The sequence below is a fragment of the Capsicum annuum genome, chromosome 2 (genome assembly GCF_002878395.1).
Source record: "Capsicum annuum cultivar UCD-10X-F1 chromosome 2, UCD10Xv1.1, whole genome shotgun sequence".
In the NCBI taxonomy this organism is placed as follows: domain Eukaryota; kingdom Viridiplantae; phylum Streptophyta; class Magnoliopsida; order Solanales; family Solanaceae; genus Capsicum; species Capsicum annuum.
Genome location: NC_061112.1, coordinates 41,526,623 through 41,536,305, shown reverse-complemented (window position 1 = coordinate 41,536,305; position 9,683 = coordinate 41,526,623). Strand labels below are relative to the sequence as shown.

General features: G+C 34.9%; 1 long non-coding RNA gene across 1 annotated transcript; it reads left to right on the top strand.

Annotated features, from left to right (window-relative positions):
* The first annotated feature begins 335 nt into the window (after nucleotides 1-335).
* On the top strand, nucleotides 336-7,289 carry LOC124895544. Its single transcript, XR_007051777.1, has 2 exons — nucleotides 336-1,061; nucleotides 6,976-7,289. It is a non-coding gene; the product is annotated as an uncharacterized LOC124895544 (long non-coding RNA).
* The last annotated feature ends 2,394 nt before the right edge of the window (nucleotides 7,290-9,683 follow it).

Below are 9,683 nucleotides of genomic sequence, written 5' to 3'. Positions count from 1 at the left end.
ATTCTTCCCACTTTTATTATATCTATGTGGTTCGACTTTATTCAAGAAGCCTTACCTTGGGGGCATTTCTATTTTTTCCCATGTGTATTAGTTTGGGTGAAAGCCTTACTATAAGGTTCGCCATGACAAGTGCCATCATGATCTATAGATTTTTGGATCATGACAAATTTGTATTAGAGCAGAAAGGTTTCATTGGTCTCAATGATATAAGAATAGTATGTCTAGTAGAGTCTCACGGATCGATTCCAAGACATTTGAGAGGCTATAGGACGTCTTTAGGAAACGTTTCTCATTTTTTTTCTTTATCATGTAAATTTCTTTCATACCTTGTGTTCTGAGTTGTGTTTCACTCTTTTTGCATGTATGGTATTGCTTATATGACCTACCAGTTGAGAGATGGTGCTAGAGATTGGTGGAGGTTGCTCTTGAGCTGTAGACCCCGTGATTCTCTTAAGATAACTTGGGATTAGTTTGTTGATGCCTTCGTGGAGAGATTTGTGCCTTTCAATTTGAGAGATACTATGTGGAATAAATTTGATCATTTGGAGCAGGGATCCATGATAGTTGTTGAGTATGAGGCACGCTTCCTTGCCTTGTCCAGATATTCCTATGATAGCATTTTCACCGAGTCAGAGAAAGTTTGAAAGTTTGTGAAGGGTTTAGATATTTTCTCTTCAGTTGTCTACATCTCAAATGGTTGTGTTTGGGACTTCTTTATAGAGTATTATGGATAATGCTAAGATAACAGTGGATATTCTTACCGCATCTTAGGGAGATGCTAAGAAGGTGCAATATTTTGGTGAGTTCAGGATTCAGACCTATCGAGGCAGAGATTTTAAAAGTTCTCTTAGATACCATGATAGTCCAGTGAAATCGGATTTATAGAGTTCATGTGGTGGACCTTCTAGTTCAACAGTTCAGGGTGACCGTTCCAGCCCAGTTGTGCCTTCTCCTATTGAGACTGATCGTAGAGGTTGCTATGTGTGTGATGGGATTTTTCATATGTCCAGGGAATATCCCTGCTAAGCTAGAAGAGGAGGCGTCTGATGTTGTGATCACAGGTATCATCCCTATTTGTTTCAAACCTACATCTTTATTATTTGATCCCAGATTGACTTTGTCCTATGTGTTTATGTATTTTGCTTTGGGTTTTAATTCTATTAGTGAGCCTTTTTCCATGCCTATTCGTGTATCTACCCTGATAGGTTATTCTTTAGTAGTGGATCAGGTGCCCCGATCTTGTGTTATGACTTTTGTCGGGCATGAAACTTTGGTAGATTTCCTAGTGTTAGAAATGATTGATTTCAATGTCATTTTGGTTATGGATTGGTTGGATCCTTATTATGTTGTCCTAGATTGTTATGCTAAGACTGTGGATTTACCTTAGCTGGGTGTACTAAGGATAGCTTGAAAGGGTTCACTTTATTTAGGTCCTAAGAGAATTATATCTTATGTTCAGGCTCGTAAATTGGTTAAGAGGGGATATTTATCTTACTTAGCTTATATTTATAACACCAGTGTTATTTCGCCTGCTTTCTTAGATTCTGTCTATATAGTCCGTGAGTTTATGGATGTGTTCCCTACGGACGTGCCTAGTATGCCTCTAGGCTAAGATATTGATTTTGTCATTGATGTTGACCCATACACCAAATCCATTTCCATTCCCCCTTATAGGATGGCCCTAATCGAGTTGAAGAAATTTAAGGATCAATTGCAGGAGTTGTTGGATAAGGAATTTATCTGATCTAGTGTATCGCCTTGGGGTGCGCCTATTTTGTTTGTAAATAAGGATGATGGATCTAAGCGTGTGTGTATTGATTATCGATAGTTGAATAAGGTGACGATTAAGAATAAGTGTCCTATTTCTCACATTGATGATTTGTTTGATCAGCTTCAGGGTGTTGCGGTGTTATCAAAGATTGATTTAAGGTCTGGTTATCACCAGTTGAGGATTAGAGCTTTGGATATTTCGAAGATAGCTTTTCAAACTCAATATGGTCATTATGAGTTTTTGGTCATGTCTTTTGGGTTGACCAATTCCCCTACCATATTTATAGAGTTGATGAATTAGGTGTTTCGACTGTATCTTAACTCCTGCATTATTGTATTTATATATGATATCTTGGTTTATTCCAAGAGCGATGTTGATCATAAGGAGCATTTGCGGATTGCGCTCCAGAGATTAAGGGATGAGAATTTGTATGCTAAGTTCTCTAAGTGTGAGTTTTGGTTGGAGTTTCTTTCTTTCTTAGGTCATGTGGCGACTAAGGAAGGTATTATGGTTTATCCAACCAAGGTTGCAGCGGTTCGTGATTGGGCTAGACCTACTTTACGCACTAAGATTTGAAGTTTCATTGGCTTGGCTAGTTATTATCAGTGTTTTGTTGAGGGTTTCTATTTTATTGCAGCTCATTTAACTAGGTTGATTCAGTAGATGATTTTCTTTCAGTAATCTGATGCTTATGAGGCAAGTTTCTAAAAGCTCAAGGATTTATTAACTTCAGCTCCTATCTTAACTTTGCCTAGGGAGGGCGTGAGTTTCACCGTCTTTTGTGATGATTCAGGTGTTAGGTTAGGTGTTGTGTTAATGTAGGAGGGCAAGGTAATTGCTAATGCGTCTCATCAATTGAAGCCTCATGAGAGGAATTATCCTACCCATGATATGGAGTTATACACAGTTGTGTTTGACTTGAAGTTGTGGAGGCACTACTTGTATGGAGTCCGTTGTGAGATTTTCTCAGTTCATCGTAGCCTTTAGTAGTTCTTCACCCAATGAGATTTAATATGAGACAACATCGTTGGCTTGATTTGCTTAAGGATTATGACTTGGCCATTCTCTATCATCCGGTAAAGGCTAATGTGGTTGCGGATGCCTTGAGTCGAAAGTTGACTAGAATGGGTAGCTTGGTGCATCTTTTGACTCAGGAGAGGCCTTTGGCCTTAGAGGTTCAGTCTTTAGCTTACCAGATAGTTAGGCTTGATATTTTGGCACTTATGCGTGTTTTGGCATCAATGGAGGCTAGATCTTCTTTGATGGAGTAAATTCAAGCTCATCAGGTTGACGATGTTGGATTGAGGTTGATTCAAGATAAGGTATTGAATGGGGAGGCTAAGGAAGCCTCGCTTAATTCAGATGGAGTTTTGAAGATTTGGGGCTCGAGTTTGTATGTCGAGAGTGGGTGATTGGATTAGGTTGATCTTGGAGGAGGCCCATTGTTTCAGATAGTCCATCTATCCACGTGTGACTATAATGTATCATGATTTGAGGCAGCACTACTGATGGGGTGGTATGAGGCGAGATATGACAGACTTTATAGCTTGTTGCCTTTGTTGCAAGCAGGTAAAGTCTGAGCATATGAGACCTGGTGGATTGCTTTAGAAATTTCCCATTCCTTAGTGGAAGTGGGAACGAACCACCATGAACTTTATGACTGGTTTGCCTTGTATATCTCATAGTTTTGACATTGTTTGGGTCATTGTGGATCGATTGACCAAGTCAGCTTATTTTATTTCAATTCAGGTCTCATTCAGTGCTGAGAGGTTGGCCCATATCTGTATTCGTGATATTGTGCCTTTGCATGGTGTATCGATGTCCATTATTTCAGATCGAGGTTTAGTGTTCACATCTTACTTTTGGGAGACTTTTCAGGATGAGTTGGGTACTCGGATTGATCTTAGCATAATATTTTATCCCAGATTGATGGCAGTCAGAGCGGACTATTCAGATTTTAGAGGATATGCTCCGTCCATGTGTGATGGATTTGGTGGCTAATATGAGCAGTTTTGGCTTTAGCAGAGTTTTCATATAATAATAGTTATCATTTCAATATTGATATGGCTCCTTTTGAGGCATTGTATGGTAGAGATTGTCGTGCCCTATTAGATTGGTTTGATGTTTCAGAGGTGAGATCTCGAGGTGTGAACTTGCTTCGTGAGTCTTTGGCTAGAGTCTGGTTCATTTAGGATAGACTTAGAGCGGCTCAGAGTAGGCAGAAGTGTTATGCTGATTGTAGACTTCGTGCCTTGATATTTTGTATTGGTTATCGTATTTTCCTTCGAGTTTCACCCATGAAGGGTGTGATGAGTTTTGGGAAGAGGGGAAAGCTTAGCCCTCGATATATTGGTCCATTTGAGATTCTTTGGACTGTTGGTGATGTGGCTTATGAGTTGGCTTTGCCCCCTGATCTATCAAATGTTCATCCAGTTTTTCATGTTTCTATGCTTCGCTGTTATTTTTCTGATGAGTCTCATGTCATTCGTTGGGAGTCGATTCAGCTAGATGAGCGTTTCTCTTTTGTTGAGGAGCCGGTCTATATTTTGGGTAGGAATGTTAGGCAGTTGCACTTTAGAGTTATCCCTGGGGTTAAGGTTCAGTGGCGACATCGACCTATAGATGAGGATACTTGGGAGTTTGAGTTCGATATGCGTAGTTCCTATCCCTAACTCTTGATTGATCCAAGTATTTCTTTGCCTTAGTTTGAGGACGAACTAGATTGTTAGTGGTGGATGATGTAACGACCTAAGAATTTTGATGAAATATATGAAATTTATGATTTTGTGTGATTTGATTGTTTTACCCCTCCCTATAGCTGCATTATGGTATTTCTGGGGTGTGAAGGTGATTGACATGATTTTCGATATATTTTGGTATCATTTATGTGAAATTATAGTTTTTTTATATCTTCGAGAGCCTTATTTTGGACTTATGTGGATATCTTTTGATTCGTGCAATGGATGGTTGTACGAATTGCGCTAGCAGCTCCTGAATATCGATTTTAGGTTGGTTAGACCTTTGGTTCGGTTCCCGACGCACCCGAGCTCATTTCGACCTATTGGTTGAAAAGTTGGAAAATTAGAAATATGGGTGTAGGACCTACATTTGGTCAAAACGACCTCAGATGGAAAATCGAACTTCACCAGCAGATCCAGAATTTTGATTTTAGGGTGTTAACATATTTTTTGATTTTACGGCTTTTAAATCTCATTTCGACCCTCGATTTGAAAAATTGTGATTTCGGATTTTGGGGGCTAACTTTGTGAAAATGATTATTTTTTTGAAAATCTGACTTCTCCAACACGTTCAGAACGTCGAATTTAGTGTGGTTACATAGTGTATTTGCATATATTAGACTCCGAACTAATTCCGAGTACCCCATCGAAGTCCGTTTGGACTTAGAAAAATCTGCTATAGTGCAGATTTTTCGGCTATAATAGCAATTCTTTAGCCCTTTTGGGCCCATTTTGTTTATTCTTTCATCTTGCCTCTTGAGAGCTAAACCCTAAAATAGTATGAGAGCTTAAAAGTAAAGCTTGTGGGAACATGAATTGCTAGATTAACATCTATTTCTTGATTCTATTATGGATTTAAGGTATGAATATACCTTAATAATTTCTTGATTAATTTCTCAAAACCCTAAAAATTTTAGGGCTTGATTTTAAACTCAAATTTCATTCCTTTTCACTTGAATAGTATTTTAATCTTATAATTACTAGTTTTTCATCAATTTAACTTTCAAAACAACTCTAATTCTTGATTTTTAACCCGGATTTCAAAGATTTTACCCGGTAAAGATTAAAAATGGTTTTTCTTCAATTTGAACCTTATTTTTTACTCGATATGATTTGGATTTTCAGTTGTAGGTTTCTAAAAATGTGAAAAATGCGCTTTTGTAGTAAAGTTATGATTTTTCCCTTCTTTTTTGAAAAACTCATTTTGGGGGTCCGTTTTGATCCCGAATCAAAAGTAGTCAATATGGATGTTGTTGGTTTTGTTTTGACGCGTAGATTCTATATTTGATGTTTTTAGAGGAGTTCGAGATCGTTCCTGGAAATTAAGATTATAGATTCAAAGTGTAGCGGAGTGATTTCGACTTTTGAGGTAGGTTATGGCTTAACTCTTTCAGACTGGGTTGGGTAGTAAATGACGGTACAAAATGCATGTTAAGGGTGGGAACTAATCATGAAAAAATAACTATTTATGTGTTGTTCCCGTGTGGGGGTCTATATGTGATGTAATTATCGAAATTAAGTTATTATGTGATATGTGTGACCGTGTGGGGTCCTATGTTGTATTGATAGCCTTTAATACATGTGAAAAATTGTATTGTGTTGTTGAAATGCCTAATATGGTACCATTGATGTATTATGATATATCCATACTTATTGTTATATGAGACGTGAAAATTCATGGATGAAACAAAATAATGAGTGAATATTGGCTAACGTAGTTGTGAAAATGTATAATAATGGTTGGTTGTGGAAATATATCATTGTGATTGATTATGAAAATATTCATTGTGATTGGTTGTGAGCATTACATCCTCATATCTGTGAAATATTGGCAACATTTTTTATAAAATTCTCCCCGAGGAAAGTGCTGGGGAGGAGATATTGTAACACCTTATAAAACCCTCTCAGAGGAATATGCCGGGGAGGAGATATGAGATATGTGAATTCTATACGGGTTTTGGGTCCTAAGGTGGGAGGCTTGCCTCCGTAGGTTTATATGGGGATTGTGCGACGATTCTGGAGGTTGTGCGATGATCTCGTGCATCATCATCAGCATCATCATATACATTGCAGTTGCTTTATTATGTTATGTTGTGCTTGTATTGTCATACTGACTTGTCATCTATCTATTTGTTCTATATCTTGACTTGTTAATGTCTAATTGTTCTATCTTTCTTTATTTGTACTTGATGATTTTGAGTATACACGTTCCTCTTTATTCTACTTGTATGTGATATTGTGTGTAGATGTATCCCTATCTAGTGCGTTGTTGCATTATATATATGGATATTATAGAACTGTTAGTGCAAGTGGTGTGGGTTACCGTTATGGGATATTTTTTGATTGCAGGTGATGTGCCTTAGTATGTAATTTGTATGCTTTATTTTCTACTTTGCTTGGTCGGCCTATGTTACCTACTGAGTATAAGTGGACCATATTCACTCCTACTTCACCCTTTCGGTGCAGCTTTAGGTTTGGGTGCGCCTCAGACTGGTTGATTTCGGGCACCTTCAGGTTTCTCAAGATAACGGTTGGATATTCCTGCGTCCGGAGTTCACCTCTATCTTTTTGTATTAGTTATGTCTTTATTAGTATTCGGAGACAGATATTTTCCTTTGTAGTTATTTTTCTAATGTATTTGACTCCGAAATTGTATTAGTAGTTTTTATATTGTTGACACAAGGATTTAGAGTTATGGCTGCATGTATTGATTTTATTCTTTTTGCTTTTATTATGTCTATGTGGTTTGGCTTCGTTCTAGAAGCCTTATCTTGAGGGTATTTCTTCTTTTTTTTTCCGTATGTATTAGTTTGGGTGAAAAGCTTACTTGTTAAGGTTTGTCGCGACAACTTATTATGACCTATCAATTTTTGGATCGTGACATATATATATATATATATATATATATATGGAGGGAGAGGAAGAGATAGTGAATCAAATTTTCTGCTGGATTTAGTCAAAATCATCTCCATCCCACCAGATTCTCCACTATTTACTCTTCTTAACCTCTTCCCATTATTAATCCTTTCATAAAAAAAATATTTATTAGAAGCTGGTTTTATTAGATTAATTTTATTAATAGTTATTTAATGATAAAGATAATTTTAGAAGAACTTAATAAATTTTATAATTTGATAAATAAAATAACTAAATTAAAACAAATATTTTTAAAAAGAAGACGAATTAAAACGAAATAGAAAACCTAATTTATTGGTGAGGAGGGAAGAAGTAGTTGATGAGTGACGTAGAAAAATTGTTGAAGAGAAAAATGGGTCGTGACAATTATTATTGTTACCTGAAAACACTAATTTATTGTTAATTTCTTCTTTTATAAATTCATATCATAAAAACACTTGTAATTAGTTCATGCTCGTCTTTTATTTGGGTCATTAACAATGGAAGCTACGGAGGCGAGGAAGATTGAATTCAGGATGGATATGGCTGTGGCGGTGGCGGCGCGTGGTGGTAAAAGACACCGGCGGTGGTGGAGTGAGGTTTTAGAAGGGTATAGAATTTGTATGTGAAAACGTGGCATAATCAGGGAGGTTGTGTCTATTCTAATACCAGACGCAAGGACTCAAAATATATTATTTTATCTTAATATTTTAAGTTGTTAATTATTATGATGTATAATACTTATAATTTTTTAAATAATATGTGTTACTATATTGTAATACTTTATAATTATTGTATTCTTAATATTTTAATTTATGTGACACTAATAAAAATTGGAAGGTTGGTCAAATTTTTATATAATTTTAAGATTTTTAAATATTTTAAATTGCTAATTATTATGATTTATAATACTTCAACATAATTTTCAGATAATGTATCCTACTTTTTCTATCTCAATTTATGTAACATTGATGAAATTTACAGAGTCAATCAAATTTTTTATATAGTTTTTACATATTTTTATTTATTAATTATTGTGATTAATAGTATTTGTTACTAATTAATTTTTAAATAATGTATGTTGCTTTCTTTGTGTTATGTAACTGTGATAGTATTTAGAGAATAAATTATATTTTTAATATATTGTGAAATATTTTAAATTATTAATTATTATAATTTATGATACTTTTTATATTTTTTCCGAATAATAGATGTTACTTTTTCATACTCAAACTCGAATATGAAGTTTTTAGTTCAAAGTAGAGAATTACCACTATTTCATTATAAATCATATTGATTTCATGATCACCCTCATTCATAATATTTTCCGAAAATATTTTTTTGGTGATAGCAAGAATTGTATTAGAATTTTTTAAGTTGCTCAAAATGCATTTAAAGATAAAAGATAATATTGAACTATTATGACTGGATAATAGATTAATAAAAAATATATATAGCAAAACACAAAATTAACAGTTAGGATGGCTATTACATATTTATTTCATAATGTATTGAATTGTATTGTATTAAACTAATGAATTTGATCGCACTTCGCGCGATTATAAATTAACTTGACAAATTTATGATATAATATTTTTAACGACAAAAATTAAAATAGTGGGATGTTGGTTCTAATCTTCAACACAAACCGAAAAAAAAACTATCTTCATGAAGTTATAAGATAATAAAATCAAAATTTAAAATAAGTTATAAAATTTATCCAATTTGCAAGTCACGATTCTTTATTAGTAAAGACAATCATTCATGAAATTAAATTTCACCATGAACTTTCCTTTTGAAGCTCTACATGATAACTTAGAGTAATTTTTTAAAGTCTAATACCAACCAAAAGACATCAAATATTTGAAAACTATCGCCATAACTTATCTTCACTACAAATTTCTTTCGAGATTGTCATCTTGTGATGTTATCATTTGAAACTTTCAAATATATATTAAAATTTTAAGGTAGAGATAATACATCAAAACCCCCCTGAACTTGCCCCGACAACTTACTTTAGCACGTAAATTTTACGGATAATTATTTACCCCCTAAATCTTTTTGAAGTGATTATATACCACCTTAAAAATACAACACTACTCTCATTACGGAGAGTGTATTACACTTGCGCCACATCAGCACCACATCAGCGCCACGTCAAAATTTATTTTAAAAAAAGTGATCCCACTAATTTATTTATTAGACAATATTAAAAAAAGAAAGAAAAAACCCTCCCCCTCCCCCTCCCCCTCTCCCCTTCTACCCACCCTGCCCCTTTT